Genomic DNA, 12,857 nt, shown 5'->3' on the forward strand with positions numbered 1-12,857 from the left:
AACCACCTCACACGGTGTCATACGGGTTTTGTGAAACTTTCAGGCTATTTTCTCAGGAAGTTTGGACTTGCCCCTGATGAAACTTGTACCGTCGTATGGGGGGCAGTGAATACAAGTTGATAAAACAAAAATCAATGCGATTCGAGAGCTGGTCCTAAACTGAACTTATCCGAAATTTTGTGTGGGATGTACCCGAAGGAGTAGACCTATTGAGTCCATATTGAAACCTCATCTAAGTCTGGAACATATTTCACGATGGACAAAGTATGAACCAAATCGGTTACCCCCTTCAAGAGTTATCGTGCGCACAAATTTTCCGAACATTTTTCTTTTGTGGGGGAGGTACCGGAAGGAGTGGACCGATATAGCCCATCTTCGAACTTAAACTAAGTTTGGGCAAAATATTACGAAAGCCAAAATTTGAACCGAATCGGTTCATCCGTTCGAGAGTTATCGTGCGCTCCAGCCAGCAGGACAGACAGACAGACAGACGGACGGACATGGCTAGATCGACTCCAAACTGTCTGAAACACATTTCGTCCAAACATACTTGGGGTCTAAAACCATTATATCGATGAGGCACATTTTCATCGTATCAAAGTGTATATACCCTCCTTAGCCTAAAGGCTGAGGGTATAAATATTACGCAAGTAGACATAAGAAAGAAGTATCCCCAATGGGATGTCAATATTGGATTTTTGATTCATATTTTAAATGAGAGCTTTCCAAGTTATTGGTTGTTTAAACGCCACAAAAAATGGTTGCAAAAATTGACGTAAAACTCTGTTTTTTTCGATTATTTTGTGGGTTTTTTTGCATTTTGTTATAGTATTGTCTATTATCTGCCATTTCACGCTTATAAAGCTTTATTTGACCTACGCATTTCCACGCAATTGGCCTAAAACCCAACCTATTCAAAAAAATCGACTTTTTTGTAACTTTCGACTTTTGATGAAAAATTTAAATATGCGATAAATATTTAGTCATGAATGTTAGCGTCATATAAAGTCAGGGATTTGTTAGGAATATAGTAAGAGTATTTTCTCAATCGAAAACCAAGGGATTGGCATATGAGGATACACCTATATTACCCTACAAAGTTTTTGGCACTTTTAAGAGAAGGCCCGACTGCAGGAGAACTATACGTTTTAGAGAAAAAAGTTATTTATTAAATAAAAAATGCTTTAAAAATCTCAAAAATATAATTTTCATAAAAAAATTTGGAACAAATCTAGTTTAGTAAAAACTCTCCGATTTTTTTGAAATTTTTTCCAGAGGTAGGTATTTTTACGCTGATTACGGGAATATAAAATTTTCGTGGGGGACGGACCCGGTTACCCGGTTATTCGACCCGAAAGTCCGGGTACCCGGTACCCGATAGACCCGGTTCTACTGAACCGATTCTTACAAAATGGGTATCGTTGGAAAGCTTATGAAACTACCTATCCAACAAGTGGTCATATGATGGGGTTATCTCCAGGGGTTCAGAAGTTATAACCAAAATACCTCTTTTTGGACCCGGGTTTTTCCATAAAACCCTCAAAAAGTCGAAAAAGGGCCCATTATGGGTGCTCAATTAATTCACGTAATTTTATAGCTCATACTTCAACCTTTCCAAAATGGTGCCATTTGTTATAATACCTTCACTGGGTCCAGAGTTTTTCTAAATTCATCACTTTTTTTAAGTAAATTTTTTTCTAAGTAGCCGGCCTTCGGCCGGGGATTTAAGACTTTCTCCTATGGACAGGTTCAAATCTAGGGAATGGGAACAACATTTTCTTTTAAATTATAAATTTTCTCTAAGTAGCCGGCCTTCGGCCGGGGATTTAAGACTTTCTCCTATGGACAGGTTCAAATCTAGGGAATGGGAACAACATTTTCTTTTAAAGTATAAATTTTCTCTAAGTAGCCGGCCTTCGGCCGGGGATTTAAGACTTTCTCCTATGGACAGGTTCAAATCTAGGGAATGGGAACAACAATTTCTTCTGAATTTAAAATTTTTCTCCCACTCTAAGGTCAATATCTCTGGACCCAGTGAAGGTATTATAACAAATAGCACCATTTTGGAAAGGTTGAAGTATGAGCTATAAAATTACGTGAATTAATTGAGCACCCATAATGGGCCCTTTTTCGACTTTTTGAGGGTTTTATGGAAAAACCCGGGTCCAAAAAGAGGTATTTTGGTTATAACTTCTGAACCCCTGGAGATAACCCCATCATATGACCACTTGTTGGATAGGTATTTTCATAAGCTTTCCAACGATACCCATTTTGTAAGAATCGGTTCAGTAGAACCGGGTCTATCGGGTACCGGGTACCCGGACTTTCGGGTCAAATAACCGGGTAACCGGGTCCGTCCCCCAACAAAATTTTACATTCCCGTAATCAGCGTAAAAATATCTACCTATGGAAAAAATTTCGAAAAATCGGAGAGTTTTTACTAAACTAGATTTAAGCCAAAAATTTAAGTTTTCTCGCAAAAAAAATGTATGGCGCTAAGTGGGTTAAAATTTAAAATTAGTGACCAGTTATCAATGTAATACATGGTAATTTATATGTACTAAGCTTAGTCGGGGTTGCAAAGCACCCCGGGCTCAGCTAGTACTAGTACTGTTCTGTTCATTGCCCGAGATCTTAAAAGGTTCAATCGCCACTATTAATATCCATATATTTTCGCGGATCTGTGACAAAATAAGATTTCGTCTTCTCCACTACCCAGCAAAATAAAATTGAACTACTTCATGATGAAGTAGTACTTTCATAGCTTCTTTCCGAAGCAGTCCACAGAGATTCATGATAGATACAGTCTATTCTTTATCTTTTGACAACATCCGATTTGTATCCATATCATCGAATTTATTGTATATGAACAATTTATGAGTTTTTTGCAAAACTACTTTTAAACAGCAAAAAACATGATCCGTTATGGTTATTTTTTACTTTTTATAGTAGAGAATTCGCTTTTATTGCTCAAAAATACTCGAAAACTTCTTAAGAAATGCTTCTTTATTGACTTCCACAGAGTCATGCAAAATATGTGATGAAGATACAAATTAGACAGTATCCTCACTGCACCATGCCCTTGTAAAAATCATGACTTCTTTCACGTAAAAAGATGTAGTCCAGAAGCACTTGCACTCATGATTCAACTACTTTTTTGGCTACAAACATTTTGCTGGGTAATTACAGAATAAAATATTTCTTTTAAATCTGTTCATACAGAAGAAGGTCATCCTTAATGTAAAGGTTCTTAGTTGATGGCAGCACCATTACCTTAGGATTTTAACATTCAGTTTAAATGTGTATATTCTGAATAGCTACTTCCAACTTCTTGTTAAACATTTATCATTCTTGCAAATTTCTCCATAAGCATGACATATATGTATCAACCAAACCAAACCCAGGAATACGGAACCAATTTCAACACGCCGAAAACTCTAAAATGCTCATAAAAATGCTAATTCACGACAACTGTTGACACATACATATCTACCTGGAATTACATGTTTATTTTAAGGAAATCCTCATGAATATGCCACATGCAACAAAAGTAGCATGGGGAATAAGAGAGGAAAATAATTATCACTAAGTCAAACATTAGTGATTAACCCCCCCCCCCCCCCCCCTTAATTAATTAGATTAAAATGAAAGTACAGCCCTAGAAATAATTATATGGTACAGCCATGATTATCTTAAAACTTATATTTAAGGACTATTATCCAGATGTTATTAATTTATGTTAGTAGTGGTTAGTGTGCTTGTTCATACCTATGACTGCCGACCTTGTGTGTCTTATATACATATCCGTAATAATATTAAAATTAATTCTTCTTTGGAAATATTTATATGGTACAGGGGAAATTTTTAAAGTTATAATTTAACTACAAAAGATCTGATCAAAATGATTGACATAAAATGTATTTAGGATTGAGTACAATAAGAAAACATGCAATTTAGGAACAACTGGAATGGTTCGCATTGGTTTCGGTCCCTGGCTACAGCCCAGAAAAACAATAAAATCTTGGAAACTGCGTTGTGGACAGAAATCGTGTAATCTAAAAAAGCTATATTACCAATTCTTCTTACTTCCTTAAAATTTAAATCATATCTATCCAATAGAACCAAATACTTTCAATATTTATGGTGAAACACATCCCCCACAAGAATTTAGTAAACTGCCTGACGACTACAATTTGGGTCTGGACCAAATAGGTGACCAACAAAACGTTTTAAATTTTAATTGTTGAAAACAATGAAACGATTAAATAAAAATTAAAAATGGCAAGTTATAGTAATTGTAAATACTAATTTAATAGCAGAATTTCCTGAAAACATCAATGAGTAAAAAATTACAGTTGCCTACTCAGTTGTTCGATATAGTACCCTATTGTACGTCCTCGAAACGGGTCAATATGATTTAAATTTATCGTTTTTTTTTCACTTTAAATAATATTGCACCGTTATATTGTGTATATGTATCTGTCTAACAGGTACTTGTGTTTTATCATACTTCGGCATAATAAAGGACAAATTTGGTGTTAAATTTGGCCTTTCTAAAAGTACAAAAATTTGCAATGTTTGCATTTTTTTAAATCGTCCGTTAGTTATCAAAATTTTAAAGTTGATAAATCTACATATTGTTTGATTCCGTAAACTTTCGTAGGTCACCTTTTTGGTCCTTACCCAAATTATAGCTGTCAGACAGATTATAAACTTCTTATTTGGATGTATTCCACAATTTATATTGAACATATTTATTTCTGTTATTTAGTTTCAATTAAAATGTTTGTAAAAATGTACAAAAATGTTGGTCAAACTTTGCAGTTTAACAAAATGTTCGGCCTATATGCCAATATGCAATTGTTGTCTTGTTTCCAGGGTCATATTAAGAGACGGAGTGATATACAAGCCACTCTGATAGTACTTAAAGTTCATGCAACTGTGTTGCACATAATCAAAAATTAATTGTATGTCAATATCTGTACTTAATCTTTTTGTATTCAAATCAGAACATAAAGATTTTACATTGTACCATATAAATATTTCTCAAGAAAAATCTTTTAAAAAATATGGCTTTTAAAATAACGGTATATGTATAAATGCTACAAGGTCAACAGTTATAGGTTAGAATAAGCACATAATAGACTACAATCAAAAATTATAAACGTCCCGGTTATGTAAATTTTTAAGGGAATTTTGAACATCTTCATATTTGTACCATATAATTATTTCTAGGGCTGTAACAGTAATAGTATAAAAATGGATGAAAACAAATTCCAAAACATCAGAGTTTTAGTGTCAATATTCACGTTTATTTAAATTTTTCATAGCAACAAGTTGTTTTACACACATCTGACATATGTACGTATTTGTTGTTTCCTTTGAAAGAAGATGAAATGAATTTCTGTATTCTCTTTTTGTTTTGGTCTTCTCATTCTACCAAAACATCAACTTAATCAATGTTGCCGAACTGCCACGAAATGTTGTTGCACGCAATTTCTTAATCAAAACAAACAACATTTTCTTGACAGTTCCATTTGTAAACAAATTATTTATCAACATGTCAGGCATGTCAGAGCTTTTAGCAAAAGCTTTCTTTAATAATTTGTTGTTTTGTATACATGAGAAAATCAAGTCAGATGCTTACCAACACACACACACGATTGTTTACAAAAACATTTGATTAAAATATAATAATTGTTGATATACCAATATACATATGTATGTATATGGATGCGTGAATATGTGAACGGATAGACCTAATTCAAGGGTACTGTGTGCCCTTAATATTTAAGTTCAAAGAACTTTTCCAAATTTTCCGCATAATTTATTTTCTAAATGGAAAACAATCGAAAGTCTATTAATCTGTATTACAAATGCGGAAAACCCTTTAATTGGTAATGGATATCAATGCTATAAAGTGGTGAGTGGAAATCCGTTGTAGAATTGATGGTTGATTATTCCGTAGTAGGTTGATAGTATGGGTTATTAATGCGGTGATCATTATATTTGGATGAAAATAGAGGACATATGGTAAAAACCAAAAAGGTTTTACAATCGATGAATCCCAGTTTCCCCTGACATATTCTATTTAATATGACTCTGACTTTCTTTAAAATGAAGTGTTTTAGGAGGGGTCTCATAATATCGACCATTAAAAATAATTTACGTGGAAGCAGTGTTAGCATCCATGTAGAAAAATGGGGAAATGGGTTGAAGCGAACACGTTTTTTATGTTCCTTTCGGACTTCTTAGTTACCCTTACATTGCATGGACCTATTTCGAAAGAAAGAATTCAGGAATACTCCATGGGAAATATAATACTAGTGTATGTTTTTTTAATATATCCACTACATCTACCTAAAATTTTCGTGATTGGCTAAAACCCGTCCAGCTATTTCAGAAGATTTATATTTCGAACATCATGGCAAACCTGAATAAGTTTCTATATATATGTAGATATATGTATATACCTGAAACGATCAGAACCAAATTTTCCGGACGTGATTCTAAATTGAACAGGATTTACCATATAAAATTGTAAAGCGAACGGATGCAAATTGTGACCTTAGTGCGGCTTAAATATAAAATCGGATAAAATCGGTTGAAACATATATATGAAAACTATGTCTATATCTGAACCGATTCCTTCCATATTTTGCAAATGTGTTTTTATGCTCATTATAAACATCGGAACGAAATTTGAAAGGTCCAGCAGGTCCCAGTTACTTGTTGCCTCAAAAACCTGTCATTGGGCCCATAGTGGGACGGACGTACATGCATAAATCGACCCACAAAGTAATTCTATGTATAACCCTAAAAGGAACGATGCAATCGACAAAAATCGAAAAATTGATATCAACAAATTTCAATGACAGTTCAGAAAATTATCTCTAAACATATCATATTTTAATATTCAAACAATGGTTTTGTAATTTATAACGGTATTTAAGATAGCCAAACAGAAATGTTTACATTTACGTTTGATCTCTTTATGACTTTAAAAACGTCAGTACGGCTGTGACTTCTTACAAGGCAACTTACTAAGAATTTAAAAGATAAATGTAGTTTTTATCGAAATAGAAGTTTTAGCTAAAGGTATTTTAATTACTCTTACATAAAAATCTGTACAAATTATTCGCATAAAACGTGCTGGAAATTTATTTTTTTTTAAATACTTTTTTTGGGTATTTTTTTCCAAGTTCTAAAAATTGAAGTTGAGTTTTACTAACTATGCCATCCTTTTCCACTCTCAATTTTTTTTGGAGAATGTTCGAAATATTTATAATAGTTTCAATAGTTTCAAAAAAAATTGGTTCCAGCTGCATATATTTGCATTTCCGTGTGTGACTATTGATGCCTCTGGTCTTTTTAGTGAACATGCTGTATTGTTGTGCTGTTTTGTTTTGTGTTTTAACTGTTTTTTAGTTTTTTCGTTCAAGATTTAGATATTTTTGTTTAGATATCTACTATTGAGTGGTTTTTTCACACGTGTACATATTTTTGACATATGATTCTCTATACAAAGTGAAAAATAATAAAAATGTTAAGTTCGGTCGGACTGAACTTTATTATATGGAATAATTAATTTATAATGGAATAATTTATTTATTTTCCTGACCACAATATCAGCCGGAGATGTTTTCCGACCCCATAACCAAATTACAGCAAATTTAGGCAAATTTAGGAAAATGTAGATAAAAACAAAAAGAACATGAACCGTTATAGGGGGGGCTATACCTGGACCTATGTCCACACTTTTTGTTGGGAAAGTTTCTCGATCAATGAGAACTCCAAATACCAAATTGCAGCCAATTATGGCCGAAAATGTACATAAAAACTTCAAAACACCTGAAATCACGAGGTACCGTTATATGGACGATATACAAGAATCTAGACCTATGTCTTCATTTTTTGTTGCAGAAGGTTTCTGACTACTGGAAACCCCAAATACGATATTTCAGCCAATTCGGGCCGAAAATATAGATAAAATCTTCAAGATACCTGAAATCGGGTAATACCGTTATATGGGGCCTATAGGAAAAAATGGACCCATATTGATGATTTTTGGCTAAAGTATGTTTTACTTATTTTAAGCATTTACTGAAAAAATCAGATCTATCCGACGATTAGAAATATTTTTGTCGCATTTTCCCATACTGTGCATGGGTCGCACAGTGGTGCCGCTTGTATGGGAAGTGCGACAAAAATATTTATAATCGTCGGATCAATCTGATTTTTTCAGTATATGCTAAAAATAAGTAAAAAATACTTTAGCCAACAAATCATCAATATGGGTCCAGTTTTTCCTATAGCCCCCATGTAGTGGTACCACCCGATTTCAGGTATTTTGAAGCTTTTATCTACATTTTCTGCCCTAATTGGCTGTACTTTGGTATTTGGGGTTTCCAATGGTCAATAACCTTATGCGGCAAAAATTGTGGTCTTAGGTCCAATTTTCGGTATAGCTCTCATATTACGATACCTCCCGATTTCAGGTATTTTGACGATTTTATCAACATTTTCGGCCCCACATTTCGGTTGTAATTTGCCACTTGGAGTTCTCAATGATCAAAAACCTTCTGCGCCAAAAATTGTGGACTTATCTCCAGGTTTTGGTATAGTCCTCATAACGGTACCTCACTATTTCAGTTATTCTGAGGTTTTTTATCTACATTTTCGGTTCGACTCGTCTCCGACTGGTATCGTGGACAGGAAAGGGAACAAATTATTCCAATTGAGGTCAGAATATTTCATGGTAGGGGATATAATAAAGTTCGGTACTACCGAACTTTACATTTTTACTTGTTTTTCATATTTTATGTAGCATCATACATATATCAAAATATACAAATGTAAAAAAATACACTCATAAGTAGATCCCAAATCAAAAATGTCTAAATTGTTAAAGAAAAAACAAAACAAACAATTAAAACACAAAACAATGAAGAAACTTAGAATACAGTAATACGGCATATTCACCGAAACGACCAGAGACATCGTCAGTATTTTTAATGTCACACACGGAAATGCAAATATATGCAGCTGCAACCAAATTTTTTGACACTATTTCGAACATTCTTCAAAAAATTTGGAGAGTGGCGAAGGATGGCGAAGTTAGTAAAACTCATCTTCAATTTTTAGGACTTGGAAAAGATATCCACAAAAAAGTATTATAAAAAATGTGATTTCCAGCACATTTTATGCGAATAATGTGTACACATTTTTATGTACAAGTAATTAGAAACCCTTGTACTAAAACTTCCATTTCGAAAAAAATTATTTTATCCTTTCAATTTTGAGTTACTTGCCTTGTAAGAAGTCACAACCTTACTGATGTTTTTAAAGTTTTTAAGAGATCATACGTAAATGTCAACTTCTTCTGTTTTGTTTTGTTAAATACCGTTACAGATTACAAAAACAGTGCTGGAATATTAAAATATGATATGTTTAGAGACAATTTGCTGAATTGTCGCAGAGATTTGCTGATATCGATTTTTCGATTTTTGTCGCAGGTTGGGACCAGTGTGGGTCGGTCGGTCTATCTCGCTTCCTTTTGCATGTTACATACAAATGCACAAAGACGTAATACCCCTTACCACAGTGTGGTGTAGCGTATAAATAGAGGACATAGAGTACACCCATTGCAAATAGAGGACAAATAGAGTACATTAAAAATAGAGGACGGATACCTCGCAAAAAAATTCGTTGTTAAGTGGGCTAAAGTTCGGGGTTTTTTACACTAGATTCTTGTTAAGTTGGCCTTAAATCTTGCCTGATCTTTACAAAAAGTTTTACAAATTATTATAGAAAGTCTGAGAACTGGCATGTATTTACTGGAGAATTTTTTTCTAGCAAGAACTTGCAACTAACCAGACACACACAATGGTTTGAGACAATAGGGCGGGGCAATTTGTATGGAAGGGAAAAAACCTTAATGGGTCTTTCGCGTTTCTGATTCCTGGGATTGTACTGAGCAAAAAAGTCGACAAGACCATATAACTAGGGTAAGATCGAGCCTTCCGATTTTGACTTGAAGTTTTTTATCCACGTTTTTGGATAATTTAATTTTTTGCTGAAAATAAATAATTATACTGTTTGGTATCTTCTAAGCAGCCTAGAGCACGAGGAAAAGCATCTCGTTTTTTGGTGCGTTTTTTTACATTTAAACCACAACAACCTAGCCATTTATTAACCGATTTAAAAAATTATAGGTTATTCGAAAAATATTATTCACACCTTTAAAAGGAAAAGGAATCAATAGAATTCCGTTCTTAAAAAAGAAGTTATGCCATTTTAAATTTTCACTACCTTTATTGTTATAAAACAATAAAACAAATGACCCAAACGAACCAAAGTATTTTCGTTGTCCATGGACCCCAAGACGATATAATCTTTGCATCAAAACGCTTGAATATTGTTCTGGTCAACTTATGTACCACAGTGTATTTTATCGATATATAATACAAGGGACAAGGGAGACTTTTCTCATATCAATGAGTGCACCCCGATTCTTATTAGCTCAGTGGTCCCCTAACTCACAGTTGGTCCAATAACTGCCCAGTAAAATTTGAAGGAAGGGGTTCCATGCGATGGCGTGATTTCATGGCATCTTTTGCATTGGTTCAAACGAAGTCGTGAAAGATTCGATCTTTTCATTAGCATTTGAACCAATGGAAAGGAAGTCGTGAAAGATCCGACCTTTTCATCAGCATTTGAACCCATGCAAAGGAATTCGTGAAAGATCCGATCTTTTCATTAGCATTTGAACCCACTCCATCCATCCAATAGAGATGAATTTTGTGTTTTTACTTATACACATTTTTCTAAATAATAAGATTAATTATTTAAAATATGCTTGATGTTGTCAGAGACTCGAAATCACAACCAACGTTGTTAAAACTCTCGTCGTAATGTTAATGTCGTTGCAAAGGGTTGGTGAAAATGACATGCCAAAGCATGGATGGAAATGACATGCCAAAGCATTGGTGAAAATGACATGTTAAAGCATTGTTGTAAATTACATGCTTTGGATCCAAAAATGAATAGCATCTTTTGGGGTCCACGCTCATATAAAATTCATCGATGAAGATGCTAAAAAGATGACATGCCAGATCACTTGCACCCATGATTGAATGACATTTTGGCATCGAACATTTTGCTGGGTGTTTATCGCTGAGTCCGAACGGCTTGTCTTACGACACCACTTGCAGAGAAGTTTTACATGACTGAAATACTCAGAAAATTTCGCCAACATTACTGGGGGATTTATCTATATTTTCCGAAAAATTTGCACTGTCTCCAGACCAAAACTGCCTGAAGAAGCGTTCCAATGCTTTTGCAATGTACTAGAGAGTACTTAACTATTGCCTTGGCTACAATTTTTGTCTTTGCGTTGGATCGAAAATCTCAATGGTTTGCATGTTATATCACGGTGCTCTTGAAGCAACTTTAAATGGAAGGTGTTTGCACTTGGGAAGTTTTTGCGGATTCTGAAACTACAATGTTCATAGATGAGAAAAATTAAAAAAAAAAAAAAACAAAAACAAAAATCGCCGGAGCGATTCGAGTTGGCATTTTAGGGGTTTTTTAGGTTTTCACGATTTTGCTTGGAAACAGTAAGTCCTATCGAAATGGGACTAAAAAATGTAGTAGCTATGCAAATTCTCTAAATGATTGACCTTTATGATAATTTCGTAGGTTTTACCGTTATTGACATATAGAAGTTGAAATTGGGACAATGCATTGACTGTATCGCCTCCTTATAAAACAATGTCATGACTGCAAATTCTCAACTAAAACTTATATATCTCATAAATTGTACAACCTAGGAAAAAAACTACGAAAGCCAATCTTGTAGAGAATTTTTACAGCTAAAAGATTATTTCTAGTCCCGTTTCGATAAGTCTTACCGTTTTCAAGCAAATCGTGAAAACCTAACAAAAAAGCTAAAAATGTGACCTAAACATCTACATATCTCAAAAATGGTAAAACCTTTGTAGAAATCATAACGGTCAATCCTCTAGAGAATTTTCACAGCTACAACATTTTCTCCAGCCCCATTTCGATAGGACTTGCGGTTGCCAAGAAAATCACGAAAACCTAAAATAAAACTAAAAATGTGAATTTTGACAGCGATTTATTTAAAAATCCCTCCAACGATTTTTTCTTGTTTTTGGATTTTTCTCACCTATGAACGTTTAAAAATCCGCAAAAACTTCCCAGGTGTAAGCGGTTTGCACTTAATGTTAGTTAAGGCGCACCATGTATGAACTTGTTTTATAAGGTAGCGATACAGTCAATGCATTGTCCCAATTTGAACTTTTATTTCTCGATAACGGTAAAACCTACGAAATTATCATAAAGGACAACCTTGTAGAGAGAAAACTCCATTTTTGCCTCCAGGTGTTCATGCAATATCAAATGTTAGTTAGTGGAAAAAATGTCCAAGAATGCCTCTATCTCACGGTATATAACATGGCGATCCTCCATTATCCGTTCACGCGTGTCTTAATTTTTTCTGGCACAATGTCCGATTTCGGGCGATCCTCATGACCTTCGTTTTTCGCGAGTGTCGGCCACGATTGAATGACCCTTAATAGACATACAAAGATTTAATTTGATTGATGCATTCTTGCCGTGATTATGCACTTTGAAAGTTGTGAAAAATGATCGGACGAAAATGTTCACAAGTAAATTCCATTTTTTTGCAAAGTGCTTTTTTCAAGTCACTGTTAACAACACAACACAGGGCCAGATAGTTTTCGTGCCGTCGTATGACATATTAAAAAAGTGGGCTTGGTTTGATATTTACGCCCAAAATAAGTACGGTAGGCCGGAAACACAACAACCATTGT

The sequence above is a fragment of the Musca autumnalis genome, unplaced genomic scaffold (assembly GCF_047663935.1).
Source record: "Musca autumnalis isolate F117 unplaced genomic scaffold, ASM4766393v1 scaffold_5, whole genome shotgun sequence".
Classification (NCBI taxonomy): Eukaryota; Metazoa; Arthropoda; class Insecta; order Diptera; family Muscidae; genus Musca; species Musca autumnalis.